This window comes from Trachurus trachurus (assembly GCF_905171665.1).
Source record: "Trachurus trachurus genome assembly, chromosome: 23".
Lineage (NCBI taxonomy): Eukaryota > Metazoa > Chordata > Actinopteri > Carangiformes > Carangidae > Trachurus > Trachurus trachurus.
This window is the reverse complement of record NC_139912.1, coordinates 22,773,995-22,786,767: the sequence shown is the minus strand read 5'-3', so window position 1 is coordinate 22,786,767 and position 12,773 is coordinate 22,773,995. Positions and strand designations below refer to the sequence as shown.

The window sequence follows — 12,773 nt, the reverse complement described above, 5'->3', positions numbered from 1 at the left end:
CAGTAATTATAGGAATGGACGAATGTCCATGTCTTCGTTCATGCCCTTGGGTGACATAGTATCTAAAGTATAGATCCAGAAAAGTTCACGTCTGAGAAGCAGTTTGTTAATATCACCTCCCCTCCTCGGTTGACATACTAGTTCTATACCAATGTAGCTAAGAGAAGCCACGCTATGTTTCATCTGGTTAAAGTGATTCGCTACAGGGCTCTTGGGATCAGAGTTTCTTATAGCACACCTATGTTCAGAGATTCTGTTTTTAAGGGGTCTAGATGTCTTACCAATATATGCAAGCCCACAAGGGCACTTAAGCATATATATCACGTTGTTAGTTTTGCAAGAAATTATACCCTTAATAGAAAACGCTTTACCAGTGCGTGGATGATGAAAGATTTTGGTTTTACGTGTAAAATTGCACTGTTGACAATTACCACACTTATAATTACCTGCTTCCACAGGGGGAAGAAAAGAAACAGAAGCACGAGGAGGTGGAGGGCTAGGATTATCCGCCCTGACCAGCATGTTCCTAAGATTGGGGGGTCTTCTAAAGGCAACACGGGGGGGGGTTTCAAAACGTCCTCTCAGAGAGGGGTCGGAAGAGACAATATGCCAATGTTTATGTATAATCGAGGACATATTCCTAGCAAGAGGTGAATAAGGAACAACACATGTAATTCTGTCATTAACAGTTTCAGTTCTGGTGGAAAAAAGACAGTCAGTTTGAGTTACATTAGAAAAGCGGTCGGCAGCCTGCGTCACCCATTCTTTTTTGTACCCTCTTTGAAGGAATCTATTAGCTAGATCCTGCTTTTGTATGTTAAAATCAGCGTCTGAACTGCATATCCGACGAATGCGGTTCATCTGTGCAATAGGCAGGCTCCTTTTCAAAGGGGAGGGGTGATATGATTGTCCATGTAGCAGTGAATTCCTGTCAGTAGGTTTCCTGTAGAGTGAAGTGCTGAAACCTTTGTCGCTCTTGATGATAAGAATGTCCAAAAAGCTTCCCAGCGAAGGCCTTTTTTAGGCCAAACTCAACACACTCCACAACACCCCCAAGGCACCCGATCCCACAGCGCAAGAGGTGCAGGCGGGGGAAGAAAATTCGCACGGGAGCCATACAACACTCGCAACAGCCAGTGGAGGAAGTGAATGTCATCAATCTCTCAAGTAAGCCTTTATCTGAATCATGCACTATGGTGTTAAATAAGGGGCTGTCATTTTGCCCCACTACCCACTTGTAACCAATTTTAGGAGTGTAAAAGTGAATTACAGTATAATAAGAAGTTGGACTAACGATAAGACCTGGACCAGAATCAGAAAAGACTAAATTCGGGAGGAGCCACTGAATTGAGCAACAATAATGAGGCAGACACAAGAGTAACAATTGAGTAGCCACTCTTATAATTTTTACAGTGGGCAAAGTGATTTGTCTGGTTTGTACAGAATACAAAATATTAACCCAAACAGTTAGAAAAATAAGAAAAGTAGTGTGCACACTAAAACCAAAAATTGTCCGTTGGGGCCCTTAAAATAAAAAAGGAGTTGTTGCAGGTTTATTGTTGTAGAGTTTTTGCAAGTTCACCTGATTCCAAGGTTCCTTGTAGTGTAATGTAAGTGTATTATTTGTGTGAATGAGTGTGTACGTGGATATCTCCTCGGTGCTGATCTTTCTTCAGGGTAGTTGGCTCGCCATCTGTTACAGCAGGAAGTTTGTCCTGAACCTCAGACTCTTCAGTCCTCCTAAAAACCTGACCTGTAGACAGGGTCACACAATACATTCAACACTATCCATTCTCAGATGCATCATTAGGGATATCAGATGTAAAAGATGCACACCATTACATCTAATTCTGACATAAATCTTCATCTCTATTCAATTCTCAAATCTCCATCTTTGTTTTTGTTGTACAACGTTCAGTCTTAAGTGTATCATTTATGAGAACTAAATATTAAAGTGCTCAAACATTTACCTGTTCATGTGAACAGTTTCAATAATACTTATGGTAAGTAACCATTAACATACAAAATATAATTCATCATAAACATATCAGAACCATGTGCAAATAACATAACAGTACACATTTTGAGTTAGACTCAGAGGTATTAAAGACTTGTGCTTAGTTTACTCTTACACTATAGGCCTATTCATGTCTGAGATCTGCACCAAAAATTACCCTCTAGTTGATTTAACTCAGTTGGAATAACATAAATGTCTTCAATAAATTGCACAATTCAAAATAAACTATTGTTTTACATTAATCACATTCACAACATATCAAATTACTCTTTTTTCCCTTTTTAAATTGGCATAAGGAAAATAAAACACTTCCCCTTTAATTATATTCACATCAGCAAAAATAATAAACACAATATGCATATATGTTCAGAACTATTGCACCATTATTCATTTCAATTTACTCTTATAATCTTAATATCACCACTGCTTTCTTTCAGCACACGGAAAAACAACAGGGAAATAGCACCAGAGCAGCTAGAAAGCACATTTCTCACCGTTGCTCTGTGTATCAAGGTGGAGCACGCCGATGCCGAACCTCGTAGCAGCTCTCCGGATGAAAGGCAAGCAGTTAGCCTGTTAAGCACAGAGCTAGCATTAGCATGGACGACGACGGCAAACGTCAACAAGCTGTTTTTTTCATCGGATAATTGACTCGTCTTACCAACGTAATTCTCCTTCGTTCAGTCACTTGGCTCCGGACCTCCACTGGGTAAGTGCTCCGACTCTCTCTTTCTCCTTTTTCACAGGTAAACTCCGGGTTTTTCTCCTGTTTTCCTCTTCTCCTCTTCTCCTTAGCACGCAGCTGCCCTCTCTTCTCTGGCTGGGATCCGAAAGGACGGGAAGAGCAACGCAACTGCACTTCCTCCCCGAGCCGACAGGCTGAGCGTGACCTGCGTAGCCTCTGATTGGCTGCTGAGAACTAGGTACCCCACGTGGGAACATGCGAGTTGAGCGGTGCATTCAAATGCAGTAGGAAAACTAACACTTTGGCGATGCAAAACAAATAAAGATAATTAAAATAAACAGTCTCTCTTCTTTTATTGTACTAAGTTAACTGTGTGTTTCTTACACCTGGTTACACCCTCCCCTCCTGAACTTATGCACGTCCCTGTGCATAGTAGACAGTTAAAGGATAATGATTCGAGGGGTCAGGGCAGGGGGTTGGACAGGTTCTTCTCTTATTACTTCTTCCCAAGCTGTGGACAGTCCTTGAAAGAATGATTTCACTGCTGTGATCAAAGGGCTTCCTAGCTCTGTATAATCAAGCCGTCGTGGTGGTTGACGGTTTCTCTCAGATCTCCTGACAGAATCATTTGTATCCGTGTTCTCCTCTGTATCCATTGAGATTGTTCCATCCTTTCCTTCATTTTCACCTGTTTCTTCCTTTCTTTCCTCAGGTTCTGCTCCTTTAAGACCATCCTCCTCAACTGGAAGTTGTTCTCCTTGGATTCCTGGATTATCATCCTCAGGTAAGTGATTTTGAAGCAAGGTTGGTTCATCGGCTTGTTCGATTGGTGTGACTCTATCGGTAGGTAAGTACTCAGTATCACTCTGATGAGAGTTGGACTCAATGAACATCAAAGGACCATCTGAAGTACTATTGGACATATCAGGTAAGTTGTCAAAATCGGGTTGGGTGTCAAGATCGGTTGGATTGTCAAGTTCAGGTGGATTGTCAAAATCAGGTAAGTTGTCAACATCTGGTGGGTTGTCATCATTTTGAGCATTTACAGGACTCTCGACAGGACAAGGGCCTGGAGGTTCAGTATGCTGAGTGTCTTGGACATCGGTCATGGGCAGATCCGGGTGCACAGGAATCTCACTGACCATGGGGACAGGGGAATTTAACCAAACAGGAATGAGTACATCATCCTCTTCATCTGAGGAATTCTCTTCCTCTACCGCAGGGTTTGCACGTGTTCCTGGCCTGCGTGGTACTGGCTTTGGTACAGGCTCACTGTTTTCCTCCACAGGTAGGTACCCGCACGGCAGCAACAGGTCCCTGTGTAGCGTCCTTAGGGGACCATCGCTGTTTTCAGGTTTAACAGTGTAGACAGGGAGAGTGCCTGCTCTTCTCATCACCACATGGACAGTGGGTTCCCATTTGTCTGAGATCTTATGTTTTCCCCGGATGCGGACATTCCTGACCAATACTCGATCTCCAGGTTCCAGGTCTGAGGCGGTAACATGTCTATCAAACCTTGTTTTGTTCTTGAGAGCGATCTTTGCAGCCTTCTCCATGGCTATCTTGTAGCTCTCTTTGAGACGTGACTTGAGGTTTTGCACATAGTCAGAGTGAGATAAATGTTGACCCTCTGGTACTGGCAACTTGAAGGCAAGATCAACTGGCAGGCGAGGTTGGCGCCCGAACATCAGTTCGTACGGGGTGAAGCCAGTTACCTCGTTCCTGGTGCAATTGTAGGCGTGGACCAGGGGTCTCACATGATCACGCCAACTGGACTTGTCTTGATTTTGGAGAGTGCCCAACATGTCAAGCAGGGTACGATTAAATCGTTCCACGGGGTTGCCCCTAGGATGGTATGGGGTCGTCCTCACCTTGTGGATTCCAGCCACCTGACAGAGTTCCCTGATCGTGCGGGACTCGAAGTCTGGACCCTGGTCACTATGTAACTTCTCCGGGATACCATAGTGTACCATAAAGTTTTCCCACAGACACTTTGCTACTGTGCGGGCCTTTTGATTCGGTGTTGGGATTGCAACCGCAAATTTAGTGAAGTGATCTGTGATCACCAGTATATCCTTGGTTCCACTTTTGTCAGCCTCCAAGGACAGGTAGTCCATACAGAGGAGCTCAAGAGGTCGAGTGGTCCTAATGTTGACCAAGGGGGCTGCTCTTTCAGGTCGTGCCTTCCTCCGCACGCACCTGCCACATGTCCTCACTTTCCTTTCCACATCCATGACCATCTTCGGCCAATAGAATCTGGTCCTTACAAGGTCCAGTGTCCGGTCGACTCCCATGTGGCCCATATGGTCGTGCAGACTGGTGAGGACTGTGTCGCGGAGCTCAGCTGGAAGAACAAGCTGGTAAGTTGTCTGTGGCCCCACTTGGCGTCGCCGAAACAGGATGTCGTTATGGAGCTCGAGACGATTGAGTTCTCGGAGGAGGAGTGGGAGATCAGGAAGTTGGGTGCGCAAGGTGGGAGGTGGTGTGTCCCCATGTTCGATCTGGGCGATGACATGCTTTATACATTGGTCAGCTCTTTGTTTAGCTGCTATCTCAGCTTCAGTGAGATGGGGGACGGTTGGAAGACCTCCAAACTGTTCTTCTTGTCCATAGCTGTCGGGAACAGCACTGGGAGACATGGCAAGCACCTCCACTAAAGCAACACGATCTGTATCTCCCTCTCTCTCACCATCAAGACTGACGCTGTAGGTGAGCTGTCTCTCGCAGATTGCTTTCACAACAGACTGATCAACTGCATTGATGTTGTTTGGATCCGAGAGGTGATCTTGTGTAAACTGCTGTATACGTTCTCTCTCTTTTTGTGATTTCAGATCGTCTGCTAGCATTCCATGTGGTCTGCGTGATAATCCATCCGCATCTCCGTTCTGCCGTCCTGGACGATAGAGGAGTTTGAAGGAGAATGTGGACAGCGCTGCTAACCACCGATAGCTGGTCGCGTCAAGTTTGGCCGTTGTCAGGATGTAAGTCAGCGGATTGCTATCCGTTACAACGGTGAAGTGGTTGCCGTACAGATAGTCGCTGAACTTTTCGGTGACCGACCACTTGAGCGCCAGGAACTCTAGCTTGTGCGCTGGATAGCGGCTCTCGCTTCTTGACAGCCCTCTACTGGCGTAGCCTATGACTCTGAGTTGGCCGTCTTGCTCCTGATATAACACAGCACCGAGCCCGGTGGTACTGGCGTCGGTGTGCAGTATATAGGGTTTCTGGGGATCAGCGAAGGCTAGTACAGGGGCTGTAGTGAGGCTCTGGATGACTGCCTCGAAGGCTTGCTGGCAAGCTGGCGTCCAGCGGCCCCCGAAGGGTTCTTTTGGGTCATGGTATTGGTTTGTTTTCTGTCTCATGTCTGTTAGTTTTGCTTTTGATTTCTTGTGGAGAGGTGGGTAGCCGGAGGTCAAGCTGTGGAGGGGCTTTACGATGCTGGAGTAACCCTTAACGAACCTCCTGTAGTACCCGGCGAAACCGAGGAAGGATTTTAGCTCCCGCAGGGTCTGGGGGACAGGCCATGTCTTCAGGGCTGAAATCTTTTCAGGATCTGTCTGAACGCCACTTCTGGAGACTACATGACCCAGATAACGGACTGATGTCTGGAAGAAGACACATTTTTCTGGGGATAACTTCAACCCAAACTCTTTGAGACGAGTTAGCACTCTCATGAGTCTTTCTTCGTGCTCCTCAAGGGTTCTGGAGAAAACTATGACGTCATCAAGGAAGACCAACGCATCTTTCAAATGCATATCCCCCATGCACCGTTCCATTAACCTTTGGAACGTGCTGGGGGCATTTGTCACTCCTTGAGGCATTCTGTTGAACTCCCAGAATCCGAGCGGACACACGAAGGCCGTCTTCGGTTTGTCTGCCTCTTCAACCTCGATCTGGTAGTACCCCGACTTAAGGTCGAGAACTGAGAACCACTGAGAACCATTGAGGGCTGAGAATGTATCCTCCAGCTTTGGAAGGTTGTAGGCGTCCTTTATAGTCTGGAGGTTTAGACGCCTATAATCGATGCACAACCGGACTTGGCCGTTCTTTTTCCGGACTACCACTATGGGTGATGCAAATGGTGACTCTGACTCCCTGATAACTCCCGCATCAAGAAGCTCTTTAATGTGCCTGCGGACAGCTTCAATGTCCTGTGGGTGGATTGGTCGGGCACGCAGTTTGAAGGGACTTTCATCTGAGAGTTTTATGTGGTGTCGCACCTGGTCCGTCCGGCCAAAATCCAGGTCATGATGTGCAAACACGTCAGCCATGTTGTTGAGCTGCTGAGTGATGCGTTGCTTCCATTCGAGTGGGACTGGGGAATCAGCGAAATTGTAATTCAAGGTGGGTTCTTGAGATGACTGGGTCTCTGGAGGTCTCTGGAGAGATTCTGATTGCTTGGCTATGCTGTGTTCCTTTAATAGGATGGTCTGATAAGCACTAACCTCTGCAATAGTACACTTAGCAGGAATGACGATGTCATGGTCAGACTCGTTGCTTATGACGACTGGCAGCTTATGGGGTCGTAGCTGGGGGAAATCAACTAGACCAGCTTTTACTAGCAGGCCACCTGGCAAGGGGGATGATGATGGGTACTCAATGACAACGGATTTCTCATCCCGAAGACTGCTGACAAGAGCGACTCCCTCCACCACTACAGTTTCACCGGCTGGAATGACTTGAGGCGTCTTGCCTTGCATCTTCACTACCCCCTGGTGGTTGTTGCTTGCCTGCTTCCGTCTTAACTCAATTACCTTGAAAACTACTTTGTAGCCATGTGGGAGGGGCTGGCGATTGGTTAAGTCAGTCTCTGAGTAAATGTCAAACAGTACGTCTAAGGTGTTTGTACCTATGAGCATGAGGGACTGTGAAGTGTCAGGAACTACTAAGGCAAGTGTGTTTACATCTATTGGGACTCCTATGAAGTCTTTTGGAAAGGTTATGGTCATTTCTATATAGCCAAAGTAAGGCACTAGCTGGCCATTTGCGCCTTCCACTTCTAAGAGGTCATGAAGCGGCTTAATCTTCTGCTCTGAAAGGTGCTGCTTGTAAAATGACTCAGGTACGGTGGTAACTTGTGAGCCTGAGTCAAGAAGACAGTTGACCTCTTCACCTCTCACAGTCACTTGGGCTGTGCTCTTGATACCAACCAGCCGTTTGGGGAGTCGAAACGGTTGGTGCTGCTTTGAATGATGTAAGCTGGAACATGTTTGAGCTTTAATGTTCTCTGTATGTGTAATGTCTTTGTTGATTTCAACGGGGGGTTTGTCTTCTTTGTTCACGTCTGAGGGACGTTGTTGACTCTCCTCAGCCCCTGTTTGTCCCACAACAGGAACTGTTAGTCGTTTAAAGGTAAGTTTGAATCATTTTGTGTTTCCCACTGGCGCTGTTTTTTTTCCAACTGCCTCTTCTTTTCTGCCACTAGGTCGGGGTTTGCAGGATCGGTGCAGCAGGGGGCGATGTGCCCGTCTTCGCCGCAGTTAAAACAGTACCAGGGCTTGGGTTTGTATGTCTGTTTCTTTTTGGTTTGTCTTTGCATGTCTGTATCATTTGGCTTTGACATCCTGCTCTGTTGCTTCCCTGCAGATCCCTTGCTGCTAGCTCCTTTGGTGTTTTTCTGTGACATGTATGTAGTTAGTTGACTTTGCAGACTCACCACTTGCTTTCTCAGATCCTCAATAGCACTGATGCTGCTCTCATCTTTCTCCTCTGGTTCACAAACATATGCACCGTGGAACTGCACCTGAGCTCTTTGCTTTGTGATGCCAATATGTTTTTTCATACGACAGGATTTTGCTTGCTGTCGATCTTCTTCGGAGCGAATCAGTAGCAAGAGGTCTGAGAACTGGGGTGGGCTGCTCTTCTTTTGCTCCAGTTGCAGGGCGCTGAGCAAGGTGTTATCCCAACATCCCCTGCAGAACTGCTTAATAAGATGTTTGTCTACTTCTTCGTGTGTAACTCCCCCCCTTTTCGTTGCTCTGTTCAAGGCTAACTGGAGCCGATGAAGGTAAGTGGATGATTTCTCACCTGGGTCTTGGAGGGTGTTCAGGAATTGAGCGAAAAGCTCCTCTCCATCTTCCACAGTACCGAAGGCTGAGTCTAGAAGCTGTAGGTAGGCTGCAGGCGGTGACTCAGGCCGTAAGCCTTTAACTACATCAGCTGCTGGTGGGAGCAAGCTTTCATGGATTTTTCTGGATATTTGCAGAGGAGACATGCTAGGATCATTCTGGAGCAACTCAATGTGTGTGCGCCATGTGTCATAATCAGTTTCATGATTAGGTCTGGGAGTCTTGCCGGAGAAGGAGCGGAGTCTCACCTGGGATTGGATGTGTGGGACAACGTCTTGCCTCCGTACAATATGCTCGACCACGACCTTCTGTATGTCAGGTGGGTTCAAGTCACTTACTGAAAGGGACGGCGCTCTCTTTCCATTGGTGAGGGGAACATGGTCAGTGGCACCGTTGCTGCTTGGTGTGGCATCTGGAAATGGGGTGAGAGACTGTTGCTCTTGATGAGCGGGTGGGGATAAGACAGTGGTCTCAACATGTGTGGGGGAGGATTCTTCAGTTGTGGGTTGCATAGCTTCAACATCTTCCCCGATCTGAGACATCATTTCTTTCAACACCACACTATAGTCTTTGCCACTCATCTTAGCTAGTTGCTTGAGCTCAGCTAAGTATGTCTTGGTAACATTACTTCCAACCTTGGTAGCGTACACGCTACTGAGTGTCTTAACTTCATAGACAATGGTGGGGTCACCTCGTGCTATGCACGTGTACGGTAAGTGAGGTTCTAAACCTTCTAAGGCTGAACCGCTAACATATTCAACGATCAGGTTTTGAAAGAACTCGGACTGTGAATCATCAACCAAAAGGATTCTCTCAAGTTTACCATACTGTTTTAGAAAGTCAATCACTTGTTCATCTTGTTCAGCTACCTGAGTTATTCCACTGACAGTAACTGCATTAGGAATTTTGACACCAGACTTTTGTATGAAATCCATACTGGTCATTACTTCAATATTGATGCTCAAATCAAATGGCTCCTGGCTGGCTCGCCACTTCTGTAACCAATTTTAGGAGTGTAAAAGTGAATTACAGTATAATAAGAAGTTGGACTAACGATAAGACCTGGACCAGAATCAGAAAAGACTAAATTCGGGAGGAGCCACTGAATTGAGCAACAATAATGAGGCAGACACAAGAGTAACAATTGAGTAGCCACTCTTATAATTTTTACAGTGGGCAAAGTGATTTGTCTGGTTTGTACAGAATACAAAATATTAACCCAAACAGTTAGAAAAATAAGAAAAGTAGTGTGCACACTAAAACCAAAAATTGTCCGTTGGGGCCCTTAAAATAAAAAAGGAGTTGTTGCAGGTTTATTGTTGTAGAGTTTTTGCAAGTTCACCTGATTCCAAGGTTCCTTGTAGTGTAATGTAAGTGTATTATTTGTGTGAATGAGTGTGTACGTGGATATCTCCTCGGTGCTGATCTTTCTTCAGGGTAGTTGGCTCGCCATCTGTTACAGCAGGAAGTTTGTCCTGAACCTCAGACTCTTCAGTCCTCCTAAAAACCTGACCTGTAGACAGGGTCACACAATACATTCAACACTATCCATTCTCAGATGCATCATTAGGGATATCAGATGTAAAAGATGCACACCATTACATCTAATTCTGACATAAATCTTCATCTCTATTCAATTCTCAAATCTCCATCTTTGTTTTTGTTGTACAACGTTCAGTCTTAAGTGTATCATTTATGAGAACTAAATATTAAAGTGCTCAAACATTTACCTGTTCATGTGAACAGTTTCAATAATACTTATGGTAAGTAACCATTAACATACAAAATATAATTCATCATAAACATATCAGAACCATGTGCAAATAACATAACAGTACACATTTTGAGTTAGACTCAGAGGTATTAAAGACTTGTGCTTAGTTTACTCTTACACTATAGGCCTATTCATGTCTGAGATCTGCACCAAAAATTACCCTCTAGTTGATTTAACTCAGTTGGAATAACATAAATGTCTTCAATAAATTGCACAATTCAAAATAAACTATTGTTTTACATTAATCACATTCACAACATATCAAATTACTCTTTTTTCCCTTTTTAAATTGGCATAAGGAAAATAAAACACTTCCCCTTTAACTATATTCACATCAGCAAAAATAATAAACACAATATGCATATATGTTCAGAACTATTGCACCATTATTCATTTCAATTTACTCTTATAATCTTAATATCACCACTGCTTTCTTTCAGCACACGGAAAAACAACAGGGAAATAGCACCAGAGCAGCTAGAAAGCACATTTCTCACCGTTGCTCTGTGTATCAAGGTGGAGCACGCCGATGCCGAACCTCGTAGCAGCTCTCCGGATGAAAGGCAAGCAGTTAGCCTGTTAAGCACAGAGCTAGCATTAGCATGGACGACGACGGCAAACGTCAACAAGCTGTTTTTTTCATCGGATAATTGACTCGTCTTACCAACGTAATTCTCCTTCGTTCAGTCACTTGGCTCCGGACCTCCACTGGGTAAGTGCTCCGACTCTCTCTTTCTCCTTTTTCACAGGTAAACTCCGGGTTTTTCTCCTGTTTTCCTCTTCTCCTCTTCTCCTTAGCACGCAGCTGCCCTCTCTTCTCTGGCTGGGATCCGAAAGGACGGGAAGAGCAACGCAACTGCACTTCCTCCCCGAGCCGACAGGCTGAGCGTGACCTGCGTAGCCTCTGATTGGCTGCTGAGAACTAGGTACCCCACGTGGGAACATGCGAGTTGAGCGGTGCATTCAAATGCAGTAGGAAAACTAACACTTTGGCGATGCAAAACAAATAAAGATAATTAAAATAAACAGTCTCTCTTCTTTTATTGTACTAAGTTAACTGTGTGTTTCTTACACCTGGTTACACACTGCAAAGATTTTGATGTTTTTGTGGATTTCCAAAAATTTTTTCGTACATTACGTTTAAAGGAGTTTTTTAATCACCATCAGAGAGATAATCATGTGTCCTGTGGTATCCCCCATAGCACTGGTGAGACGACCCCCCCCAGTGGCACAGAGACTGAGGAGCCTTTGACATCTCATCCAGACACTTCGGCCCCCCCCAAGCACCGAGCCTACACTTCGTTCAGAGGTAAATCCACGTTCATACCTCCAAAACACAGGAACTCTTCTGTTGATACATACTGCAGATTGGTAGAGGGAGATATTTCCAAACTCCTGGGACAGAAAAGACAATATAAGGTCACCCATAACCTCACTAGAACACAACATATGGAACTGGAGGCTCTCAAAGAGGATAAGTCTATTATAATTCAAAGTGCTGATAAAGGGGGAGCATTGGTTATCTTGGATAGAGAACCATACACACAGGAGATCATGAGACAGCTGAACAATGACACTTTTTACTGCAAACTGCCAGGTAACCCCACAGTAGAATATACTACCCTGGTACATGGCTGCCTCAAAGACCTCCTAGAAGAAGGAGAGATTACGAAACAAGAGCACGCCTTTATGCTGGTCAATTCACCTGTGACACCTGTTTTCTACACCCTCCCCAAAATACACAAGGAATACATTATCACTCCTCCAGGAAGACCTATTGTGGCGGCGATAGGCTCACTCACTGAGAATATTTCCGCTTTTGTTGACTTTTTCCTCCAGCCTTGTGTTTCATCTTTACCTGCATATGTTAAAGACTCTATAGACTTTATCAAACTTATTAACAGCGCTCAAACTTACCATGAGCCCTGCATCCTAGTAACCATGGATATTGAGTCCCTTTACACTAACGTCCCTATCCAAGGAGGGCTCAGAGCAGCTGAAACTTTCTTGTCCAGAGAGGACAGGCCCACTCCTAGCACGGACTGTATCTTGAAACTGCTAGAGACTGTGTTGACCACAAACTACTTTATGTTTGATAAAGATTTCTTTTTGCAGGTGTCTGGAGTCAGCATGGGGTCCAAGATGTCACCCAGCTTTGCATCTTTGTATGTCGGCCTTTTTGAGGAAGAAGTGGTGCTGAATCCCTCCTGTAATCCGTTCCTTCAGTAT

General features: G+C 45.1%; 1 protein-coding gene and 2 long non-coding RNA genes across 4 annotated transcripts in view; all 3 read right to left on the bottom strand.

Annotated features, from left to right (window-relative positions):
* Positions 1–12,773, bottom strand: part of mpped1 (metallophosphoesterase domain containing 1) — a gene marked incomplete at both ends in the record, with an annotated part of 263,390 nt that overhangs the window by 18,458 nt on the left and 232,159 nt on the right. The gene's annotated exons all lie outside the window — the stretch shown is intronic.
* On the bottom strand, positions 1,504–2,781 carry LOC311006378. The gene is made up of 3 exons (XR_014596379.1): positions 2,679–2,781; positions 2,512–2,590; positions 1,504–1,753 (listed from the first exon to the last, which is right to left on the bottom strand). It is a non-coding gene; the product is annotated as an uncharacterized lncRNA (long non-coding RNA).
* LOC311006398 lies at positions 10,034–11,311 on the bottom strand. The gene is made up of 3 exons (XR_014596380.1): positions 11,209–11,311; positions 11,042–11,120; positions 10,034–10,283 (listed from the first exon to the last, which is right to left on the bottom strand). It is a non-coding gene; the product is annotated as an uncharacterized lncRNA (long non-coding RNA).